Source organism: Mus musculus, chromosome 12 (genome assembly GCF_000001635.26).
Source record: "Mus musculus strain C57BL/6J chromosome 12, GRCm38.p6 C57BL/6J".
In the NCBI taxonomy this organism is placed as follows: Eukaryota; Metazoa; Chordata; class Mammalia; order Rodentia; family Muridae; genus Mus; species Mus musculus.
In genome coordinates this window covers 30,456,577-30,468,781 of record NC_000078.6, presented here as the reverse complement: position 1 = coordinate 30,468,781, position 12,205 = coordinate 30,456,577, and the positions used below count along the sequence as shown (strand labels likewise).

The following is a 12,205-nucleotide window of genomic DNA, read 5'->3' as shown; positions in this document are numbered from 1 at the left end:
GTCTCTTTAATATGTAGAATTGCAGCTATGTATTAAACTTCAAGACACTTAGTTATCACATCAAAGAATGGGCATTTTTCACGTAGTATCTGCTTTTGCTCGCCCTCATGAAGGCGAAGTATTCTCTGCAGCCTGCGAGAGAATTGATTTTAGGATCTGTGACTGGACTCTAATTAATCCAGTTAAACCCCATCTTAGAAGCAATGTCAGAACTCATTTGTTTCCGTCTCTCTCTTGTTCTTACTCAGGATAAGCATCGTGACACAGCTTGGGGCTTGGAGCATAGCTCAAATCCAGGTGCTGAAGTTTCAGTGACAGGCTTGTGATGTTGCAGGAAGGAGGTGGCTCCTGGTCAGAAAAGGTGTGTTCTTGAAGGCGATATCAGGAGGTTATCTTTCTCTCTTCCTACCTCGTGAGTAAGAAGTGAGCAGATTTGCCCCACCACACGCTCGCAGTCCCCATACTTTTGCCTCGGCCCTAAAGTGGTAGCAGTCAAGCAGCCATGACTGGAATCTGGAACTGTGAAGCGAGTAAATGGTTTTTCCTTCCAGTTTGATTTTCTTGTACATTTTGACAGAGAAATGGAGGCTAACTATCGCAAGGCCTTCTGTTTACCGCCGAACTGATTCTGCTTCCTTTTGGATCTTTTGTAGCTATATTGTTGGTCCTTGTTATTTTAGTATCTTTGTGTATTTTAGAAAACGGCAATTATTGTGCTAGCAACTTTCTGAGAATCGTGCACATTTCAAAATAACTAAATTATGGAAGTTGGTTTTTCTATATCTAGTTATACTTGGAAGTCGTCCCCTAATTCTGTTACTATAAGAAGATGTTTTGATGCTTAAAATGTTTTAACTTTTAGATTAAATATCTATTTCAAAAGTTAATTGAGTGAGAATTATTTGGTTTTGTTTGTTTGTTTGTTTTTGTTTGTTTGTTTAGTTCAGATTTTGGGGGTTTTGTTTGTTTGTTTTGTTTTGTTTTTTTTAGCTACTTGGGACTTTTAATATTATGCTTGAAGTTAGAGAGCCTTTCTGATTCTCTCAAGTCAGGATTTTATTTTTTTTCCTTTCATGTCTATAAGAACTTTGCTATTCTTATGCACAAAGTGCTGAGAAAAAAGATAGGCTAAAAGGTTAAAAAAAACCTTTTGCTTTTTTTTTCTGATTATTGTGAATAATTTAGTTGGATGGAAGTGCTTCTAAGTTTCAGCTAAAATAAAAATAGAATATTGGGGTGTGTAGTTCCCATTTCCTGCAGAAAGGATCTCCTTTGAGAACTGACTGATCTATTTTGGGGAGATATGCCAAGTAACCCAATACACAGGACACAGCTCTCAAGGAGACTCTGGTGTAAGACACAGAGGGCATGTCCCAGAATAGTCACAGAAGAAACTACAGTCCCTGGGGAGTGAGGTGACGATGCTGTCCTCTACTGTCACCGCTGGATAGTGCAAAGGACCAGGAGCAGACTTGTATAATGACAAGGCCTCGTGCAGGTAAGCTTCACAAACAGTTCATGGCCACACAAGCTGGACACGAGGACTGGCGGATCATCTGATCTCATTTGCAGAAGCAGCACCGGGCATCGCTGCATTGTGCTGGCCTTCCTGTAGGTTAGTAGCTATGCTGGTCTGAGGCCACAGGACTCTGGTCATGATCTTTCTCTCTGAGGGTCTAGCTGAACACCTGAGCTGTGTACCTTTCTGTCTGATTCTTTTATTTAATAGAACTTTGTGGATCTTGCATCCCAGGATTAGGATTGAATGATTTTAGCATCAATAATGACAAAAATAACCTTAGGGGACTCCAAGCACTTCCATTATATAAAACACCATGAATTATTAATGATCCCAGCTAATGTGTCAGATCAAAGGAATTCGTGATCACTTTGGGGACACGCTAGAGAAACAACAAATTATTTTGAAAATAGAACTGGAAAGAGCATTTATACTGCCTTTTGTGTAAAAAAAAAATGCACCTTAGGGTAGCCAGACAGTAAGTTTTCTTTTTGTGAAAATGTTTTAGCCAATAAACAAGGAAAGGGTGTGGATATTTGAACACCAGGGGAAGGAGTTGTTATGTGTAGAGAATGAGCAGACCTCTGTAGAGATTCTAGGCATTGTCTCACCAGGGCTGTGGTCCTACCAGAAACAGCCTGGGCAAATTGAAACAAGCATTTGGACCTCTTGAAATAAAAGGAACAGACAAAACACTTTTTAAAACCAACCCTGGGAAATGTGAATCCAAAAGTTTGTGAATGGGATGCTAAGTTACAAATGGCTGGCTGGGTATCCTGTAAAAGAAGGCTGTCCAGAAAAACCTTAGGGGATATATTTGTCAAAATAATTTATGTGATTTTTCTGATTTTTTTTCCAAATGCACAATCTATTTTAAAATGCATTTTTTGAAGCTGTTAGGATAAGTGCAGAAATAAAAGGAATGGCTGAGTATCTTATAGCATTAAAAGGCTACTGCTAATTAACTTCATTTGATCATATATTGTTGGTAGGTTTTTTAAATGTTGGTGTGTCTTTTGGGGAACACGTGGGACTATTTAGAGATTTGAGTGGAAATGTAACTTGAAAATATTAGCAGAATTCCATCATAAAATAAACACAAGGCATTATTGATACCAAGAAAGGGTGGGGTAAAAATAAATGTCTAGATAATAGAAAATGGATAAGACAGTGATACAGTTACAGGAACACAGGCAGCTCTGGAGTCAAATTGGAGAAGGTCACCTGTAGTGTGAGGGACAGGAATGTAGCAGTTTCAGAAACTGTAGGCAGATGCCCTGAATATAAGTCAGTACTGAATTCAACTAGTGCCTTCCCTAGGCAGAGATCTGAAATATTCCCTAAAAAGTCTGGAAAGTGTAACAGTAGAAAAAGTTTTCTTCAGATAAAAGAATTATTAACTTTAACTTTCCATCTAAAACGCTGAAATGTAGCCAGACTTTTTACTATTTTGTGGGTTCTTCTTTCTTCTACCCTTTTAACCCCCTAACACTAGATAGCAGAGAAAAATGATGGGGAAGGGGACATGTTATCATTAGACTACTTCCTGCTGATTAGAGGCATTGAGTTCCTTGGGGCAAGTTGAGCCTTCACCATCAGAATATCTAATTTCTTATTTTTGTTTCTCCTTTTTGCTCAACCCACTTAACAAACCACAACCACCAACAACCCCCCACCACCAACAACCCCCCACCAACAAAAACCCTAACTCTCAGGTCCCTAGCATTTATACCCTCTCAAGAGTCCTTAGAATTCCAAACATCACACAATTGCAGAAACAATCTGTAGCTGGAAAAAAAAATCACACTGCTCCAGGAGACAAATCAGAGTCAGGTGTTGTGGATAATCTGAAGCAGCCCCATATCCCACACCTGGGATTAAAACAAAAACATATTTTTATAATATTCCTATAATTTTTTTAAGAAACAAAAGTGCCAACATTGTCACTACATTGAAGTCTGAAAATACATTTAAAATCTGAAAGACTACAGCAGCCACAGAAGAAACGTGACCCCAGGAGAACAATCAGTTCCCATGGGAATGATGTGCACAGACATCAGCAGGAAAGACTGTGGTTATTCCTGACACTGTGGCTACAGAACAGCCAGGAAGCTCTTCAGGTCTACAGCAAAGCTCATTTTCTGTTCTTATTTGTAATCGTTTACCACAGACCTTAGACAATTGGCCAAACCAAATCCTCCACTCCATCAGGAGGCCCTTCTATCACCTTCCAAAGCTCCTCTGAGTCCATTCTCTTAACTTTTGATTTTTTAAAAAAATAATTTTCAGCTCCTTACAGAGAATCCCTGTCAAGTTTGAAGAACCGAATTCCCTAAAACATAAACAAAACTGACAAAACTTCAGCAAGGCCAAGAAAAGAAAGGAAAGACTGAGAAGCAGAGCTGGCCAAGGAGACATGTTACAACTGGTGGCGCAGACACACGAGAGTTACAAGGGACACTCATAAGCAGCTGTGTGGCCTAGGAGTGGGAAGGCCTCTGGATGTACACAACCTTCCAAGGCAGAATAACAACACAAGAAGAAACCAAAACAAACCAGAGAAGCGTAAAGAGACTGAGACTCACATGCCCCCCTTAAAGAAAAACAGCCAGCTGCATGCATGGATTTCCAAGCCATCAAAAGAAGCCATCCTTCTTCCACTCTACTGAAACCCTGAAGAAGATGGAGCTACCCTCATCCAGGACATAAGTGCTACAAGATGAAAGAACTTTGTACTTTGAACTTCTTAGTCAGCTGTGACTGGCAATGTCCCTATCATCCCTCTTGCCACTTGGGGACAACTGTATCCTTGCTAGCTTAGAATTAATGTCCACTCACATATTTCAGAAGAGCACCAGACACTCCAGTCTGGCCTGGCTGCTACTCACCCTACTGATTTCTCTCTTTTTAATGCCTCTCCGGTGTGCTTCTTCCTCTCCTGAGGCCAGCATCTCAGCTCCATCCCCAGCCCTCGGGGCCTTGTTGGAGTAGGTGAGACCTTGTTGGAGAAAGTGTGTCACTGTGGGGTGGGCTTTGAGATCTCAAGCTCTTTGGGCTCAAGCTCCACCTAATGTGGAGAGCCTCCTCCTGGTTGCCCAAGGAAGACATAGTCTTCTCCTTGCTGACTTTGGATCGAGATATAGTACTCTTAGCTTTTCCAGCACTGAGTCTGTCTGGATGCCGCCATGTTTCCTGGCATGATAGTGGACTGAACATCTGAAACTATAAACCAGAGTCAATTAAATGTTTGCCTTTGTAAGAATTGCCTTGGTCATGGTGTCTCTTCACAGCAATGAAACCCTGAGACATAATAGGTGCTTAGTAAATATGGCCTGAGTGAACACACAAATAGCCCATGGCTGGCCCTCAGATGTGGAAGGCAGGGCATTTAATGCTTGATCTAGCTTTTGATCCTGGGCCTCCTCTGGATCACTGGCATCATGGATATGGACTACTCTGACTGCAGATGTTCAGGCTGCCTGATGAGCACGTGCCCAGGAGCACCCAGAACAGGCTCCTCACACACATTGCTCTCAGGCACCCTGCCCTCACCTCCACACTCTCTGCTGAAAGTCTTACTAACTTCAAACTCTCTGAAACTGCTGCCTTCGGCAACAAACTTCTTAAAGTGGAATTCATCCTTTGAACAAAGCTCTCATCACAGAAAAACAAAGCCCACCCCCACCCCCTGCCCCCGCAGCTTTGCTGCCTCCCTAGAAACTCCTCTGCAGAAACAGATCTAGGGATGGAGGATTGGAGGTGAATTTGCAAACCAACTTGAGCCTCATGAGTTCTGTTGAGGGCTATGGAAACTGGCCCCCTGCTCTCTGGCTGAGTATGGAGCTGAGGCACCACAAATAGGCACCATTAGGAATCCTCCAGCTGAGAAGGAGGAAAAGAAGTCTATTGAGCCCTGGCTAGGTGGAAATCTGAGCAATTAAGTTACAGATGCTTATTCTGACCTGACTCATACAGTCAGTCCTCCTATCAGTATTCAAACCAAGACCAACCATTACTGCTGCCTCCTTGAACTTGATCTCCAATGCCATGTTTCCTGTTTTTAGTGAAGTGATCTGTCACAATCTGTTTTTATTATTATTATTATTATTATTATTATTATTATTATTATTATTATGTTTTTCATTCAGAAGCAGCCCTGGGTTCAGGGTTGTAGGCTTCTTCCATTCTGAGCATTGTAGACTTGGGAACACCAAGGCTCGGTGAAGCTGCTGCCTCTCTTCAGGCAGGGACTGTGCAGCACAGCTTGAGGCGGCACTACATGAGTCCTGGGTCCTCATTCTCTGTCTTGGAATCAGGTTGGTTTTTGCCATGTAGAGAAATTCAACTCTGGGTGCCACATTTTCTGGAAAACTTTCGTCATTTGTGTGCCCACTTGCCACAAAGAAACATAAGGAGTGACATATCTGTTGTACTCAGTCACAGAACCATGACAAGAAAGCCAGAATCCAGCAGGACAGGAAGGGCAGTGTCCTGAAGAGATGGTGCTGAGAGAGCCATTCAGGGCACAGTAACTCAGGCCAGCGTCTGTCTCCTTGCTCAGTACGACCTCTGGTTCTGCCTGCTCGTACTGTTCTGGATGTCTTTCCTCAAGAAGTATGCACCTAGGTGGTTCCATCTGTGAGAGTGTACAAAAGAGGTCCTGATGCTAAGAACACCTGGAGACGAGTGGGAGTCAATGGTGATTGAGAGCATCTTTATTCTGCATCTTCCCAGGTCAAGCATGGCTTTGGACCTCATCCTCACATCTGAGGGGCAGTGATCTTCACTCCCTTTCTGGCCCCTCCTGACTGTTTTATTGGTTGAGTCAAAAGCATCTTTTTGTTGGGCTTCGTGACATGCCTTTGCCATAGCCGAACTAACCCCAACTCTTGGGAGGTGGCAGGAGTTTGATCTCAAGTTCAAAGCAAGCCTGCGGTCCATAGCAAGACTGTCTCACAAAAGCAAAACAAGGAAAAACAAAAAACTCAGCATTTTTCTTGGAGGCTTCTTCAACACTGACCTTGAAAATCTATGAATAGGAATTGCTTGTATGGATTGTTTTACCTGGGCCTTTGTTTTCTTTGAGGCCCCACTTGATGCACACAGCCCTCCCCCTCCCCCACCCCCACCCCGCATCTGCTGCCTAACCATATCATCTGCAAGTCAGCTTGCCACCTTCAGCAAAGTGTCATTTCTTAGGATCGTAAACTGCTTGCTGACCTGCTTGCTGTTTTTCTTGTCTGATCTTTAGAAAGTGACCATCTGGCTCTCAGCATCCCCCATGCCCCCTTCACTTGCCAGCTCCCCAGGTGATATCCAGCACATTGAAGCCGTGCGGCCTTTGTGAGTCATTTATTAATTAGATAGTAGTTGTTTAGAAGCTGGACATAATTTCTCAGGAAAATATCATTATAATTTTGTCAACATAGGCTTATATAATAGTTTTTAATGATTATAGCATCATAGTTATGAAAATTATTATTAATGGGATTTTAAATGATTTTTACTTTCCATAGGAATAAGAATCTACAGAACCTTCCCCAGGATCTTAGAGAAAGAAAGGAAACTTTTTTCCATTTATTTATTTATTTATTTATTTATTTATTTATTTATTTATTTATTTAGCATCCTGATCACAGTCCCCCTCCTTCCTCTCCCCTCACACCCTTTTTCCCCCATTCCCCTTAAACTCACCCTGGTACACCAGGTAGCATCAGGACTAAGCACATCCTCTCCCACTGGGGCCAGACAAGGTAGCCCAGCTAAGGGAAAGAGATCTGAAGGCCGAAAACAAAGTCCGAGTTAGAGACAATCCCTGCTCCATTCTGTGAGGGACTCACATGAAGACCAAACTGCACATCTGCCTATGTAGGGGACCTAAGTCCAGACCATGTATGCTCTTTGGTTGGTGGTTCGGTCTCTGTGAGGCCCCATGGCCCCAGGTTAGTTGGCTCTGAAGGTCTTCTTGTGGTGTCCTTGACCCCCTTCCTCCCTAAAACCTTTCTCTGACTCTTCCACAAGACTGGCTGAGCTCTGCACAATGTTTGGCTGTGGGTCTCTGCATGTTTCCATCAGCTGCTGGATGAAGCCCCTCAGATGACCGTTGTGTCAGGCTCCTGTCAGAATGGAAACTTATAATGTTCTCCTTCAACCCAGGACTTGAAGGACCCTGCTGTAGACTTTGTGAACAGGTTTGCAGTGAATGGATACTAATATCACTGCACTGGCACCCCTGACTTCTATGTCTGCCTCCTTGAATTTATTTCTTAGAGTCATACGTCAAAGCACCCTGTAGCTGTAGAATTAATGGCTATGAACGAAAAGGGAAGTTTCTTGAAGGACACAAACAGAGTTTAGTTGTCTTTGGATGTAGCAGAAACAGATTTTAAAATAATCTGTTTGAATTTCAGTAAGGAAAAGTGTGAACACCAGGGCTTTTACAGCGAGGTACACTTGTGACACTCAGCTGGCGGGGCAGTATGAATAAAGTGAGTGGACAGACACTGTGCTGTCACGGTGTCTAAGGCTTCTGTCAGCTCAGAGCTAGCTCAGCTGGCTACAGTGCTTTCACAGGAAATAGCTGTATAGAAATGCCCTAAGTACATGTGAATCCTCCCCACCTGCTTAGCCTCCTTAATGGCATATTTTAAAAATTTATTTATTTACTTAATTACCTTACAACCCAATCAAAGTGTTCCCTCCCTCCTCTCCTGCCATTCCCACCCCTATGTTCCCTCCTTTCCCCCTCTTTTTCTCCTCAGAGAAGGGGAGGCATCCCATGTATATTAACACACACACACACACAAACACACACACACACACACACACACACACACACACACACACACACACACACACACACATACACACCCCACATATCAAGTTGCAGTAGGACTAAGCACATCTTCTATTGAGGCTAGACAAGGCAGTTCAGTCCAATTAGGGGAAAGAGACCCAAAGGCAGGCAACAGAGTCAGGGACAGCCCCTGCTCCCATTGTTAGTGGTCTGACATGAAGACCAAGCTGCACGTCTGTTACATATGTGTAGGGGGCGTAGGTTCATCCCATGAATGCTCTCTGGTGAGCGGTTCAGTCTCTGTGAGCCCCTATGGGCCTAGATTAATTGATTCAATAGGTTTTCTTGTGGTGTCCTTGCCCCCTCTGTCTCCTTCAATCTGTCCTTCCCCTCTTCCTCGAGATTCCCGGAGTTCCACCTAATGTTTGGCTGTGGTCTCTGTATCTGTTTCCATCAGCTGCTGGGTGAAGCCTCTCTGATGACAGTTATGCTCGGCTCCTCCTGTCTGCAAGTACAGTAGAATATCACTAATAGTGTCAGAGTTGGGCTCTCTCATGGCACGGGTCTTTAGTATAACCAGTCATTTGTTGGCCATTCCCTCAGTCTCTGTTCTGCCTTCTTTCTCACTGCACATCTCGTAGGCAGGACAAATTGTGGGTGGGTTGAAGGTTTTGTGGCTGACTTGGAGTCCCCATACCTCCACTGTAAGTCTCACCTGGTTACAGGAGGTGTCCATTTCAGGTTCCAAATCCCCAATTGCTAGGAGTCTTAACTAGGGTCATCCTCATGTTCCTGGGAGTTTCCCTTGTCTTAGGTTTCTAATTTGTCCCACAGAAGCCCCCCACAACCAATTCTGTCTCCCAATTCTCTTTCCCTCCATCTTCCCCACACCCAACCCCTCCTGATCCCTTCCCTTTAACAATATTTTAACAGTGTGCTGTCTGTTCAGAGTCACCTGTAAGCCTGTTTCTGGCGGGGTGATGGGACTCTCCTCAATATGACTGAAACGCCTGAATGTTCAGGAACACGTCTTGTGTCAGCACCCAGGCCTGGTAAAGACAAATAGGTTATTGGAGAAGATGCTGGTGTGAAGCCTACTTTCCAGTGTCTTCTGGCTAAGCATGGTTTCCAAATATCTCTATTATTAACATCCTTTCCACTCTGAGATGTGACATGAATTCTTTCCCCACACTTACAGAAGTTGTCTATTCTGACACCCCATGGAAGTCTCCATGATGGGATCCAGGTCAGGCAGCACATCTGTCTACTTGTCCTTTAGTCCTCAAGACTGTCTATCCTGCAGGAGACATCCATCATCTGCCAAAAACAACTGCATTCCCCAAGTGAAATCACAAATTTACCACCTGTTTGTTAGCTGCTTTGCTGAGTCTGGGAGAATAAAGAGGAAGGAGACATAGTATTTAAGGTGAAGACCTCACACATTAACAATGAAGACAACATGCATATAGACATGGAATATATAGGGCAGACATTCATGGACTCTAAATAAATACAAGTGACATTTGCTTTCCAAGCAATCCAGGTAAATAATACATAGAACTTAGGCATGCATCATGGATATGGAGGATTTTCTCTCCAGTAAAAGTAAGTACCTAGGGTCATCTTTCTACCCAGGACTTCCAAGAAATCAGGAATTTGCCTTCCTCAAGTTCTTTCACTGGGGAAAAAGCAAAAAAAAAAAATCACCTAATCCGTTGAATGACTCAGGCTCATTTGGTGTTAAAGAACTTCAAGACATAATCTCAGGATGTAAGAGGAACACGATAAAAAGAATATAATCCAGAACTAAGCAAGAAATTAAAAAAGAAACTCAAAACCATCAGTAATTACTACAGTTGTAAATGAAGAAGCAATCAATTTTATAGACATATGTTTTCCCTAGTAATCAAAAAGTTACCTATAGACACACTTGAATACACAGACACAGAAACAGTGAAAGTATTCATTGCTTTGACTGGCTTCAGATCTATGGATCTTAGGAGAAAGATTCCTTGACCTAAGGGAGCTTTGTCATTGTGACTCAGGAATGGAGAAGCCAGGAGTCAGACTGACAGGACCCACTGTCTCCAGCATCATCTTGTCTCCTCCATAGCAATCTAATTAACTGTCCCAGCTAAAAGCTGCTGCCTGTAAAGTGAGCTGATCTCATGCATTCTGCAGAATGGGGTAGAGGAGTGATGGGATTACCAGACAGAAGCTGATAAGTGAAGAGTATTTCCATTCTACAGGAAGCACTATCGGAATCTAAAGGTTTCTATGGATAATTTCTCCATAATGAAACAATAATTGTTCCTTTGGTGTTTGTGGTGGTGTTAATAAAAATAGCCCCCATAGACTCACAGAGGGTGGCACTATTGAGAGATCTGAACTTGTGGATGTGACCTTGTTGGAGGAAGTGTGTCACTCGGGCTAGGCTTTGGGGTTTCAGAAATCCAAGTCAGGCCCAGGGGCTCTCTCTCTTCCTGCTGCCTGCTGATCTGGATGTAGAACTCTTAGCTACCTTTCCAGCACCATGTCTACCTGCTTGCCACCATGCTTCCTGCCAGGGCCATAATGGACTAACTCTCTGAATTGTAAGCCCTAATGAAATGTTTTCCTTTTTAAGAGATATTGTAGTCATGCCATGTCTTCACAGTGATAAAATCCTAAGACAGAAGTTAGGACCAGGGACTGGGGGATTGCTGTGATAAGCTGAACCATTCTTTTGTTTGAAGGAATATAAAATACTTTGGGACTAGAAAAGCAGTTGAACACTTTAAGTGATGCATAGGGTCCCATCCTAGTAAGAGCCTAGAAGATAGTGGTGCTGAGAGTGAACTGTGGAGATCTGGCTGAAGAAGTTGCAGAAGAGAATATTAGTATGTGGGCTAGAGACCAGTCGTGTGATATTTTGGCTAAGAATATGGCTATTTTGTGCCCTTGTCCCCTGCTTCTCCACCTCCCCACCCTCCCCCAAAAAATCTGCCTAAGGCTAAATTAAAGAGTTATGGAAAAATAACATTGGCAAAGGAGATTTCCAGACAGGTTAGTATTGAGTGTGTTGATTATTAGTGACAGGCTTTTGCAGATCTGTAATGAAAAGAAGCAAGCTGAGCAAGGAAAAAAAAACAAAAAAACAAAAAACAAAAACAAAAACAAAACAAACAAACCCAAAATGCACCTTTTGTGGCTAAAAGGGGCACCAGGAAGTGTAAACAGATTAAGGTAAGCCAGTAGTTAATTGGAATACAAGAAGTAGTGAACCTCAGAGCAAGACCCTGCCCAGATAAGCTTCTAACTTCTGAGAAGGAATTAAAGAAAAGTTTCGGGCTAGGCATGGTGGCACACACCTTAAATCCTAGCATCCAGAGGCAGAGTCAGGGGGATTTCTGAGTTTGGGGCCAACCTGGTTTATAGATCAAGTTCCAGGACAACCAAGTTTAGACAGTGAAGGAAACAAAACAAAACAAAACAAAACAAAACAAAACAAAACAAAACAAAACAAAACAAAAACAATGGAAAGCTGGTGAATGAGGGGCTATATTCCAGCCTCAGCAAGCAGCAGAATTTGGCAGCCTCAGCCACACATGGTTCTGGCTTTAGAGTCAATGTTACAAGGAGTTATGGCATCTCCTTCCATGACTAAGGAAAACCCCTGAGGCTAAGCATGTGTCAGGGGTGTTCATGGATGGAGACCTAGATAGGTCATTGCATGAAGCCGGGAAGGTGAAACCTTGATTGTGCTGGAGACTCAAAGATGTTGAAGATGCCTGAGTCATGGGATACCTGCTAAGGAAAGCTGCTAACAGGAAGTGTGACTAAAGGCATGTGTTACAGTCAACACAGCTGAAAGGAATAGGCGATCTGAAGATGGCTTTGACCTCATTCCT

The 12,205-nt window shown here is 43.0% G+C and overlaps 1 long non-coding RNA gene across 1 annotated transcript in view; it reads left to right on the top strand.

The window, feature by feature from the left end:
* Positions 1 to 1,423: 1,423 nt before the first annotated feature.
* Positions 1,424 to 12,205, top strand: part of 2310016D03Rik (RIKEN cDNA 2310016D03 gene) — a 56,800-nt gene continuing 46,018 nt past the window's right edge. Inside the window, exon 1 of the long non-coding RNA NR_045491.1 lies at positions 1,424 to 1,498. This is a non-coding gene — a long non-coding RNA (RIKEN cDNA 2310016D03 gene). The remainder of the gene's footprint in view (positions 1,499 to 12,205) is intronic.